Source organism: Neofelis nebulosa, chromosome 16 (assembly GCF_028018385.1).
Source record: "Neofelis nebulosa isolate mNeoNeb1 chromosome 16, mNeoNeb1.pri, whole genome shotgun sequence".
Lineage (NCBI taxonomy): Eukaryota > Metazoa > Chordata > Mammalia > Carnivora > Felidae > Neofelis > Neofelis nebulosa.
The window spans coordinates 43,181,352-43,191,647 of NC_080797.1; the positions used below are offsets into that span (position 1 = coordinate 43,181,352).

Below are 10,296 nucleotides of genomic sequence, written 5' to 3' on the forward strand. Positions count from 1 at the left end.
TCTTCAAACCCATTTAGCCCTTTGATGAAATCTATGTGTACGCCTGTCATACAATGAAAGTGACTGCTCAGAACACTCTCCTTTTTCCCTCACTTTTAAAACAAGAAAATTGAAACCTATCACACATATGTCATAAGATTGACATGGGAAACAAAAAAAAAATGCAAAATCTCAAATATTTCTGCACCTGCTTTGTGTAATGCAATTTGCCAAATATTCTGGGATGTTCAAAGCTGGACAAAGCGCAGGTATTTTTCTCAAAAAGCCTTAGAGATTGGATGGGCAGAAGAAATGGATATATGAATAAATATAACTTAAGGTAGAAAATGATATGTGCTACAAAAGGTAGAAGTAAATTAGTATCATATTTCTCAGATAAAAATGTTATCCTTTTATAGAGTGTGAACAGAGTTTTCATATGTGAAGTTTTCTATGACCTTCAAATAACTATTATCTGGATATAAGGTGATTCAGAAGAAAATATACTGGGGAGCAAGTAATGAGAGCAACTGCTTTGTTTAACTGGACAGATCATGATTCAAGTATCCCTTCTCAATTTTACTAGCTGTGTAAACTCACATCAATTATTTTCCCTTCTCATTGGCAAAATGGAAATATAATAGCATCTTTAATTACATTTGTTTTGAAGAAAAGGAGAAAATGCATATAAAGTTCCTGGTACTACTACTACTACTTATTATTATTATTATTATTATCATTTCTTTAATTATACGGTTTGGCAAGTGTTATAGTTTCATCAATGTTTGAGTACTTACCTTGATGAAATATAGAATAACTAGTGTTGTTTTTCTTTTTATCTCAATTGGTGTACCCCTATCTAATGTGGAAGTTAGAGCAGTAAGTTTGATATTGTTGTCAAAGTATGTGACATTTCAACTCCAACAAGGATGATTGATGATAACTAATACATATAAGTAGCACTGTATATCACAGTGTATTTTACATGTATTGTCTGAATTAATCTTTATAATAACTAACAGGTAAATACCAATGTATCCCCATTTTACAGATGAGGATAAGAAAGTGAGTTCATGCTTCTGGATCCACTGAATGAATAATAGTTTTAAGAACAAGAAGTATAAAATTTACCTTGTCTTATGACACAGAAAGAAATTGTTAGGAAGATACAGAATTAGTAGGTATCATGCGGATTTATTACTCCCACCATTCTAAAGAGTATTACATCAGATATGTGCTGTTATTTCTATACACAGAACACTGTTTCTAGAACCGTTCCTAGCAGTAGAGAGGACGCAACAATTAAGTTTGCCTCAATCCAGTTATGAAGTCATGTATTTACATGAGTTACTATACATAATCCATAATAGAGATATAGGCAAAGTACTAAGTGACAGAAAGTAAGGGAAATCTGAATTCTACTCAGTGTTCATCATGGAGGTCTGAATGAAGAAGGATCATATTTAAGCCGGGCCTTGGATAACTGGAACTTTGTGAAGAAGATCCTATACAGAGGGAATAAAAGAAACAAAAGTATGAAATATTAATGAAATGGTTACTATACGGCTATACTTGCAAATAGGAAAGATGGTGGAGACTTTTGGAGACCTTGCTAAATCTGAGACTGTTCTACAGGCAATTGTGATACAAGAAAAGGACATTTCTGCCTCTTAATGACTGTGACACCCTAAATATAAGTTTTCTTTATGTTACATAGTGGTGACTCTGGTGGAGTTATGAATGACAGGAGAAGAAGATTGTGAGAAGCATTTCAGGCACTATTTCACAAATTAACATGAGAGGTGATGAGCTACTGGTCTGGGAAAACGGCTAGGGAATTAAAAAGGTGTGATGGAGTCAACAGAACTCGATAGAACCAAATTTAGGGAGGGATGGAGCATTCGATTCTACAGTGACACTGGCAATTTTAAAACCATATAGTTTGGAGGAAAATGGTGAAATAAGGAATGTATGATGAGGTATGAGTTGGATAAAATTGGGTGAGGATAATAATGATGACAGGGTAATATTTATTCCATTAAAAATATATGTCTGTAAATTATTATATAAAGCATTAAAAATTTTTACAAATAAAGTATTACGTAAAGCATACTTATGCATTTTTACCTGTATAAATCAGGAAAGATAAATGCAAGAAATTGTAAAATAAGGTAGATGGTCTTGAATAAGATAGGAATTATTCTAAGATCAAGAAAGAGTGATCAGCGTTAGTGGGCATATAAAACCAGATAAAAAATTGCCTAGCACCATATTGATAAGCAATAAATTAGCTAGAAGTTGTAACTGGACCTTGCTTACTGAGAAATAATACTCTTAATTATGAGATGCGAGGCATAGTAAAATAAATGGTAAACTGGTGTGAGACATTTAATAACAAGGACTTGATGAAAATAGAAGGCAAAAAAGGGTACTAGGCAATGAGTTTTAAGCCAAAGACTCTGTTTCATTTAAATTAGGCTCCCTAGAATATTTTTGAGTTCAGGCTAGTGACTCACCTGGTAATGGAATGACTTGGAATATAAGGATTCAAGGTGGAGTAAAATAAAAGCAGCTCCTGACTCTTATTTTCCAACTATTGTTAAGAATATGGCTGGCTGCATATGAGGCAACTACTAGAAAATAACCAGTCCAGAATTAATTAATCATGAATAATGTAAATAATATGCTAATGACAGGTGCCTGGCGCAGGTTTTTTTTGTGCATTAAAGTCATCATCTTATGTAGTCATTACAAAAATCTTAGAAGGTAAGTATAGATCAATGTACTAATGGAACAGCCATGCAATTACACTCATCACATCCTCAGCCAATACAGGAGAACATAAAATTCAGAAAATAAAAATGTGAAAATGAAAGTCTGAGACTTTACAATTCTTGACGTAGAGCTTATATATGGAGTCATAATGTTAACCACAGAGATAACAGTGAGAAGAAAATAGGCCTGGAAGCAGAGCTTTGAGACATCTTTAATTTTTCTGAAGCTTTTGGGAAACATTGCAGGCAACAATTAGATTTTTACCCTTAAATGTAAGTGGTCTGTGGGGATGACAAGTTCAGAGTTGTTCATCCACCATTGACAAAAAATTTGAATTATATAAACATTAACTTTATCGTTCTGCAGTTCTTTTCTTTAATGTTTTTTTTTTTTTTTGAGAGAGAAAGAGAACAAGTGAGGGAGGGGAGACAGAGAACACAAAGCAGGTTCCACTAGGTCAGTGCAGAGCCTGACATGGGGCTCGAACTGACAAACCATGAGATCATGACCTGAGCCAAAATCAAGAGTCACTTAACTGACTGAACCACCCTCACACCCCTCATTCTGAAGTTCTTGATGAGATGTTATGACCATGCCAACTTCAGGAACTTTCTTGACAACTTCATGCATGACATCAAGTTTGGTTAGATAATGTGGTCATCTGAAGGGGAAGCAAGAGACTAAGAAAGCTGCAGAAAGGTTCAAGGAGAACTGGAGGGGACGAGCATCTCAAAGCCAGGGAAGAGCGTTTAAAGAAGGAAGTAATAATATGTTTCAAATGTTACAAAGCAGCCAAAAAGACTGAGAATTGAGATGAGATTTTTTTGGACCTCAAAGAGTAACTTCTACAGAGCAGTGGCAGATGAAGCCAATGAACAATGGATGGAAGACGGAATGACCTAGAGAATCATCAGGAACTACAGACAATGTGTGCCTACCAGTGGCTTTTTATAAACTTTTTTATAAAACTTCTTAAGAGGACTGAATCTTATCTATCCTTAAATAGGAAGAACAGAGACATTGCTCACAGATCTAGAGTTCCTAAGATCAAGACAGGAAAAAAAAAAAAAAAAAAAAAAAAAAAAGACCAGGGAACTGTAACTCTCTCATCCGCATCTAATGCTTTGGCAAATGTGTCTGACATCTGGCTCAATGTAAGAGTTGCATCATTCTCTTTGACTAGGAGGAAAAGTTGAAGAAATGATTACTAAGGAGTCCTCCATCGCTTTGCATACTCAAAATATCTTCTCTACCATCATTTACCACTCTAAAAGGGAATGCTTATCTATTTACTTAACATTTGTGTCTTCTTCACGGGTGCTGCTAAAGGAAAAGGAAGTTAAAGACAACAGAAACACAAAATGTTAACACTCCACAAAATAGAAGAATATTTAGAAGGGCTAGGAAGAGTTTTCTAAGTTCAGGAAAGGTTACAATATTCTACAGTTGTACCACAGCTAGGCAAGCATTAACATCCCCACTGTTACCCTATAATTAAATACAAGATGACTAGGGGACAGTCTGAGGTGAGCAGGCATATATTCCACTTGGCTGACTTTCCAGCTGAGCAAATGTTTCTCTTGGATTGGACACAGACCTTCATTTATTTTCATTGTGAATCATTTTCCTGGAAGTCACTGTTGCATAAATGGTGCTTCCCTGACTCCTGATTAACTGAGACAACCAGAATCAGTAAGTGTGCAAAGAGCTCAACAGTCAAGTTTCTTTTCCAAGATATTTCTTTATCAATTTTCTCATTCTGGACTGTAAAATGGTCTTTCTGTGAGGATCTCCAAGCAGTAGTCATGGAATTAATCCTGATAATGCTTGAGGACTGTGTTCATTGCTCACATAACTATACTCTAGACCTCCCTAGAATGTGGTGGGAAGCCGTCATCCACCCTGAGATCTGACAGCTTGTGTTTTCCCTCCACTCTTCCCACCCAATGGCAGAACCTGGACAGATGCCAAAGAACTTCTAGAGATATGTAGAAAACAATTTAAAAACAGCTACAAAAACTTGGGGACCAGATGGAGATATTTGTATGACCAAAAAAAAAAAAAGTATTTTATGAAAGTTTCAATTAAAATACCATTTCCTGTAAAAAATATGGGGGGAAAACAAAACAAAAAATCTAAAATGTTGACTGCTCACCTCTGAGGTATATTATTCAGGGCAACTTCTATTTTTCCCTTTTTGTAAGCATTGGTAATATCTAGAATTTCCAGAGCTATCAAGAATTTGACTATATTTTTTTTAAAGCATCTTAAAAACCAACTTTACATAGGAAGTTATAAACATAAGCAGATTAACATAATCACGGATTATCACTGGATGATCATTTGGATCATGGAATATTGGGTCTGAAAGAAGCAATCTTATTATGGCACAGATGAGAAAAAAATGAGTGAAGGGAAAATGACTTGTCCTTTGACAGATATTCACATTACTCACGGTAAGTGTGTACCTCTTACCATAAAGATGAACCTCATCTTGGGGCGCCTGGGTGGTGCAGTCGGTTAAGCGTCCGACTTCAGCCAGGTCACGATCTCGCGGTCCGTGAGTTCGAGCCCCGCGTCAGGCTCTGGGCTGATGGCTCGGAGCCTGGAGCCTGTTTCCGATTCTGTGTCTCCCTCTCTCTCTGCCCCTCTCCCGTTCATGCTCTGTCTCTCTCTGTCCCAAAAATAAATAAAAAACGTTGAAGAAAAAAAAAAAAAAGATGAACCTCATCTTAGAAATATCTCTATTCTGACTGAGTTCAAGCCTGAGTTACACTGTGACAGCCAAATACTGACCTAAAATCAGTCCATGACCTAAGAATCACTTAAATATTTACCAGTGTCTGACACATAATTGGTGGCCCATGCCTATCATACAGTCAGTGCTGGATAGATGAATGAATGATTATAAAAGTTGTTCAAAGACGAGCTCATTATAGTACGGTATGGTATGATATAGTATGGTATAGTATAGTACATTATATTATAGTAAACTGGTGAGGAGGGACATCAGTTTGGAAACTGAGGACCATGTGCTTTCTTTTCTCTGCTGCCTGGGATAAATTATGTTAGCTCAAAATGGTAAAAATTAAAAAAAAAAACAATAACAAATAAAGGAAAAATAATCACCAGTCGTAAATAAAAGAGACTGCTACCCAGTTAGTAATTATGTCAAACAAATAAAGCTGTCCAGTTGAGCTCTAGCTTCATTTGACCTATTTAGAAAAAAAAATTAAAGAAGAAAAAAGAAGCAGAATGAAGGAATATATTATCCTAACAGAGACAGTTCTAGCTCTGAATCTACATCTAATTCTATTTTTTACCAAATATCCAACATAAATTCTCCCTCTCAGCATATTGGAGGGTGAAAACACATGCTAATACCAATAAATTGGATATGTTTGGGAAATTTATGTGTGCATTATATAAAAAAATATTTGCATATAGCCCCAGATGGAGGAGTCAACAGAACATGAGCCTTGGTTGCCAGGATAACAATGTATACATTACACTGGGAGATGAAATTTGTGTGTAAGACAATTCAATGGCTGATTACAAGAGTGACACATTCTGGGATGATGTGCCTTTAAATTCAGCAGTAAACATGAATATGGGACTCCTGCTGTTTGCCAGCACACATTTCCACATGTCTGGCTTATTCCCAAGCACAGCTTCCTAGAGCATTCAAGGTGTGTTTTATTTACTGATTATCCATCAGCTATAAAAGAATAAAATCCCCACAAGGTATTTATAGAGTATAGTTTTAAGCACCCTGTGGTCTGTGTGGCATGAATGATAATGGCAGGAGCAAAGTGGAAAAATTGTTAAGAACCAGCAGGCTACGTAAAGGTGCTAAATACATGCTAGGTTCTAGCTATGTAACCTTGGCAATTGATTGATTGATTGATTTCACAGCAGTTACATAAGTTTTTTAAACTGTACAGTAGACATGATAATACTATTTATTTCATAAACATCTGTGAGGATTTAGTAAGATATGTACACAAAGAAATCACTATAACATCTAGCAAACGGTCAAGTGTGCAATAATTGTTATTTTCAATCCTTTTCTAAGAACTGACATTTTAAGATCTGAGATGTGTCTTAAACTGGGTCTGCATTTTCAAAATGTGATATTAAGTGTTCCCTTGATAGTGAATGTCACTGGCATTTAAAATAGGAGAGACGGGGCAGATCATTTGTGATGAAACTGATTGTCCAGAAGGCTGAGTGGGACTCATGACATAAATCGTGAGCATGCACGGTCTATAGGAGCAGCATGGCCAAAAGTCAGTTGAAAGAGAGTCTGAGACTTTTCAGAAACATTTGTGAAGAAAAGATCCTGAGGAGAGAATTTGGGCCCAGTTTTAAAACCATTGGGTCAGAAAATGCTTTTTTTGTTTGTTTTTCTTCCCTGAATGTAGCTCAGGTCTTTCATTTAATGTTGTCCTTGGCCCAGCCCCCACCCATTCAATCACATTGATCCCCTCGGTAAAATGAATACTAGAAGTCAAAAGGGAAGGGGCCACATTATATAAAACTCTGCAAAATTCCTAAACACAAACCGCACTGCTTATGCACCTCCTCTCTGTAAATAGAGCCATTATAAAAGGGAGAGAGACATAGTCCTGTCCTTTTGCCACTGATTCTGTGCGTCCCTGATATCTGAAAAGCATCCACATATTAGTAGTATGGCCACTCCCCTAGGAAGTGATGGGAGACCATGGTACCTGCGGGGCAGAGGTGGATGGGAATGGGAGAGGCAATAGCAATGCCCAGTAGGAATGCAGAGAGTACCAGGCACAGAGTGAGCCTTCGATAAACATTTGTTTAATGGCTTCATGTTCCCTGTACTGGGTTGAATTGTGTCCCCCCAAAAGATACGTTTAAGTCTTAAGCCGTGGTAACCGTGAATGTGATCTTATTTAGAAACAGGGTCTTTGCCAAAGCAATGAAGTTAAAGTAAGGTCATACTGGGGTTGGGTGTACCTTAATCCAATGAGATATCTTTATTAGAAGGAGGAGATCTATATGCAAACATCCATAAAAGAAGAATGACGCATGACTACAGAGGCAGAGACTGGAGTGATGCATCTACAAGCCAGGGGCTGCCAAGGATTGACAGCATCCACCCGAAGGTAGGCGTAGCTGGCATGGAAGGATTCTCTGTAGAGCCTTTGGAGAGAGCCGAGGGCTGCCAACACCTTCGTTTCAGACTTCAAGCCTACAGTGCAGAAGAGAATACATTTCTGTTTTTTCAAAGCACTTGGTTTGCAGTACTTTGTTGCAGCCACCCCAGGAAATTAACGCAATCCCCAAAGAAAAGGTATCGTTCAAATACCTAGCGAAGTCTATGGGGCTTAGTGAGGAGTTCAGACACCTACTAGGTGGATCTATAGTGCCTGGTAAAATGGCAATAAGAGAGCAGTGCTTAGCAGAATCCATAAAGTCTCTCTGCTATTGCTGGGTGAGGGTTGGTCACACTGTTTAAAATGCACTTGCAAAGTTAACCTTCGAGGGGCTGCCGGTAGATTTTGAATAAAAAGGGCAACAGAGGGGACATTGTAGGGAGCTAGAGTTGACGAGCAGGTAAAGACAAAATCCATCTCCCCACGGCCTCAGTCTCAGCTCCAAGATGGGGAGGTCCTGGGGAAAAGTAGGCCACAACAATATGGAACAGTTTCTACCTGATTATATGAAGAACTACATCCGGCTGTCTTTTACTGCATTTGGATCTCGTCGAGTTGTAAATGTTTTAGGGTCACTTATTACCCAGAAATGTGCTTTTTGCTAGAATGATTATGCCAACCGTTGCACTTAAAAGGCTCTTGATCACTGAACACAGTGAAAAGTAATTCGGAAATGCTGACTCTAGAGAAATGTTTTGATAACAGAAGCTGCCGAGTTGAGCCAGAATGAAAGCATTTCTTAACCTCAAATTGAAAATATTTAAAAAAGCATGGTGAAAAATAGTAATAACAAGCCTTAAAAAGCCGATGATAAACCTACACCAGAAATAACGATTAAATGAATTTTGACTAAACAAGGTCCATAAAGCACCTATCACAAGGCCCAGGTCCATTATAGGTAATAGAATGGTTGATAGGCATAGGAGTATGATAAATGTTAATGGTGAATTGCAGGTATAGTTTTTTCTTCTTAAAATTGTCTTTCTATGATTGAGTGATTTGTAGTAGACACTTAGTCAGCTAAGGCCGAAAGCATTACAAAGATGTCAAGATAGCCTCGGTAGGTGGTTAGAAAGGTTCCATAGGAAGGGGTTGAAATGCAAACAGCTACTGTACCCACTCTATACATTCCAGTGCTTTTCTTGGGGGAGGGGCAGATATACTGGTCGGAAGAGAGCTGTGGGCTCAACAATAACAACAAGTTTTAGAGTATATTAAAGCTAACATTAGAATTTCATTGTTTCCACGAACCAGGGCCAGCTCTCTGTATGTTACTAATGTTGATTTAACCAAATGTATGCACTAGAAACCCACTGGCATACAGAAGTTAGTAATGTGGGGCTGTAAATTAGAGCTGTATACTGTAGTTATGGAGGTCTGCCTTTGGTCAGTACACGTGCGGTTTTTCAGGTCGGATGGTAGAGCAGGCTTCTACTTGGTGTCATGGAGTCCTTCAGACGATGAACATTAGGGTCCTCAGAGGTTTACAGAGCACGTGGCAAGGGGAGACTCTAAGTATCTAACGTGTAGAGAGACAAACAGGCACACGTTCAGTTTTGAAAAGATTCAGAAGAAGGTAGTATCTACTTACCTAAATGTCCAGAAAAGTGTTTCTTTCTGTCCCTAGAGAAGATTGAGAAGCACGAAGGATCCCAATTCTGTTGCTGTAACAGAATGCCGTAGACTGAATGGCTTCAACACCAACTTGTTTTCTCACAGATCTGAAGGCTGGCAGTCTGAGATCAAAGGGCTAGCCGAATCTAATTTAGTTCCCGGTGAGAGCACTCTTCCTGGGCTCATATATAAATGAGGAGAGAGAGAGAGAGAGAGAAGGCGGGAGAGAGAGAGAGACAGAGAGAGGCTGATTTTAAGGAATTAGCTCATGTAGTTATGGAGGCTAGCAAGCCCAAAATCTACTAGGCAGGCCTGCAGGTAGCCTGAAGATTCAGGGAAGAGCTCCTGGTGTAGCTAGGATCCTAAGGCAGTTTGGAGGCAGAATTCTCTCTTCCTTGGGGGAACTCAGTCTGTTTCTCCTTATGGCCTTTAACTGATTAGAAGAGGCCCACTCACTTAATGGAGAGTAATCTGCTTTACTCAGAATTGACTGATTTAAATGTTAATCTCATCTAAAATATATATCTTCACAGCAATATCCAGACTGGTGTTAGACCAAATATCTGGGTGCCATGGCTTAGCCAAGTTGACCCATAAAATAACCATTACATCCACATATCCTTGAACCGCATGAGGGTAGAGATTATGACTGCATTGTCCATTAGTCTATCTCTAAAAGACTCAGTATTTCTTGAAAGATTAGCTTCTTTTGAAGATTGAAGATATATTATCCACAATC

At 38.0% G+C, this 10,296-nt stretch overlaps 1 long non-coding RNA gene across 1 annotated transcript; it reads right to left on the bottom strand.

The window, feature by feature from the left end:
- Window positions 1-1,136: 1,136 nt before the first annotated feature.
- On the bottom strand, window positions 1,137-9,732 carry LOC131497565 (uncharacterized). Its single transcript, XR_009255015.1, has 3 exons — window positions 9,535-9,732; window positions 7,744-7,978; window positions 1,137-1,484 (listed from the first exon to the last, which is right to left on the bottom strand). It is a non-coding gene; the product is annotated as an uncharacterized LOC131497565 (long non-coding RNA).
- Window positions 9,733-10,296: the final 564 nt, after the last annotated feature.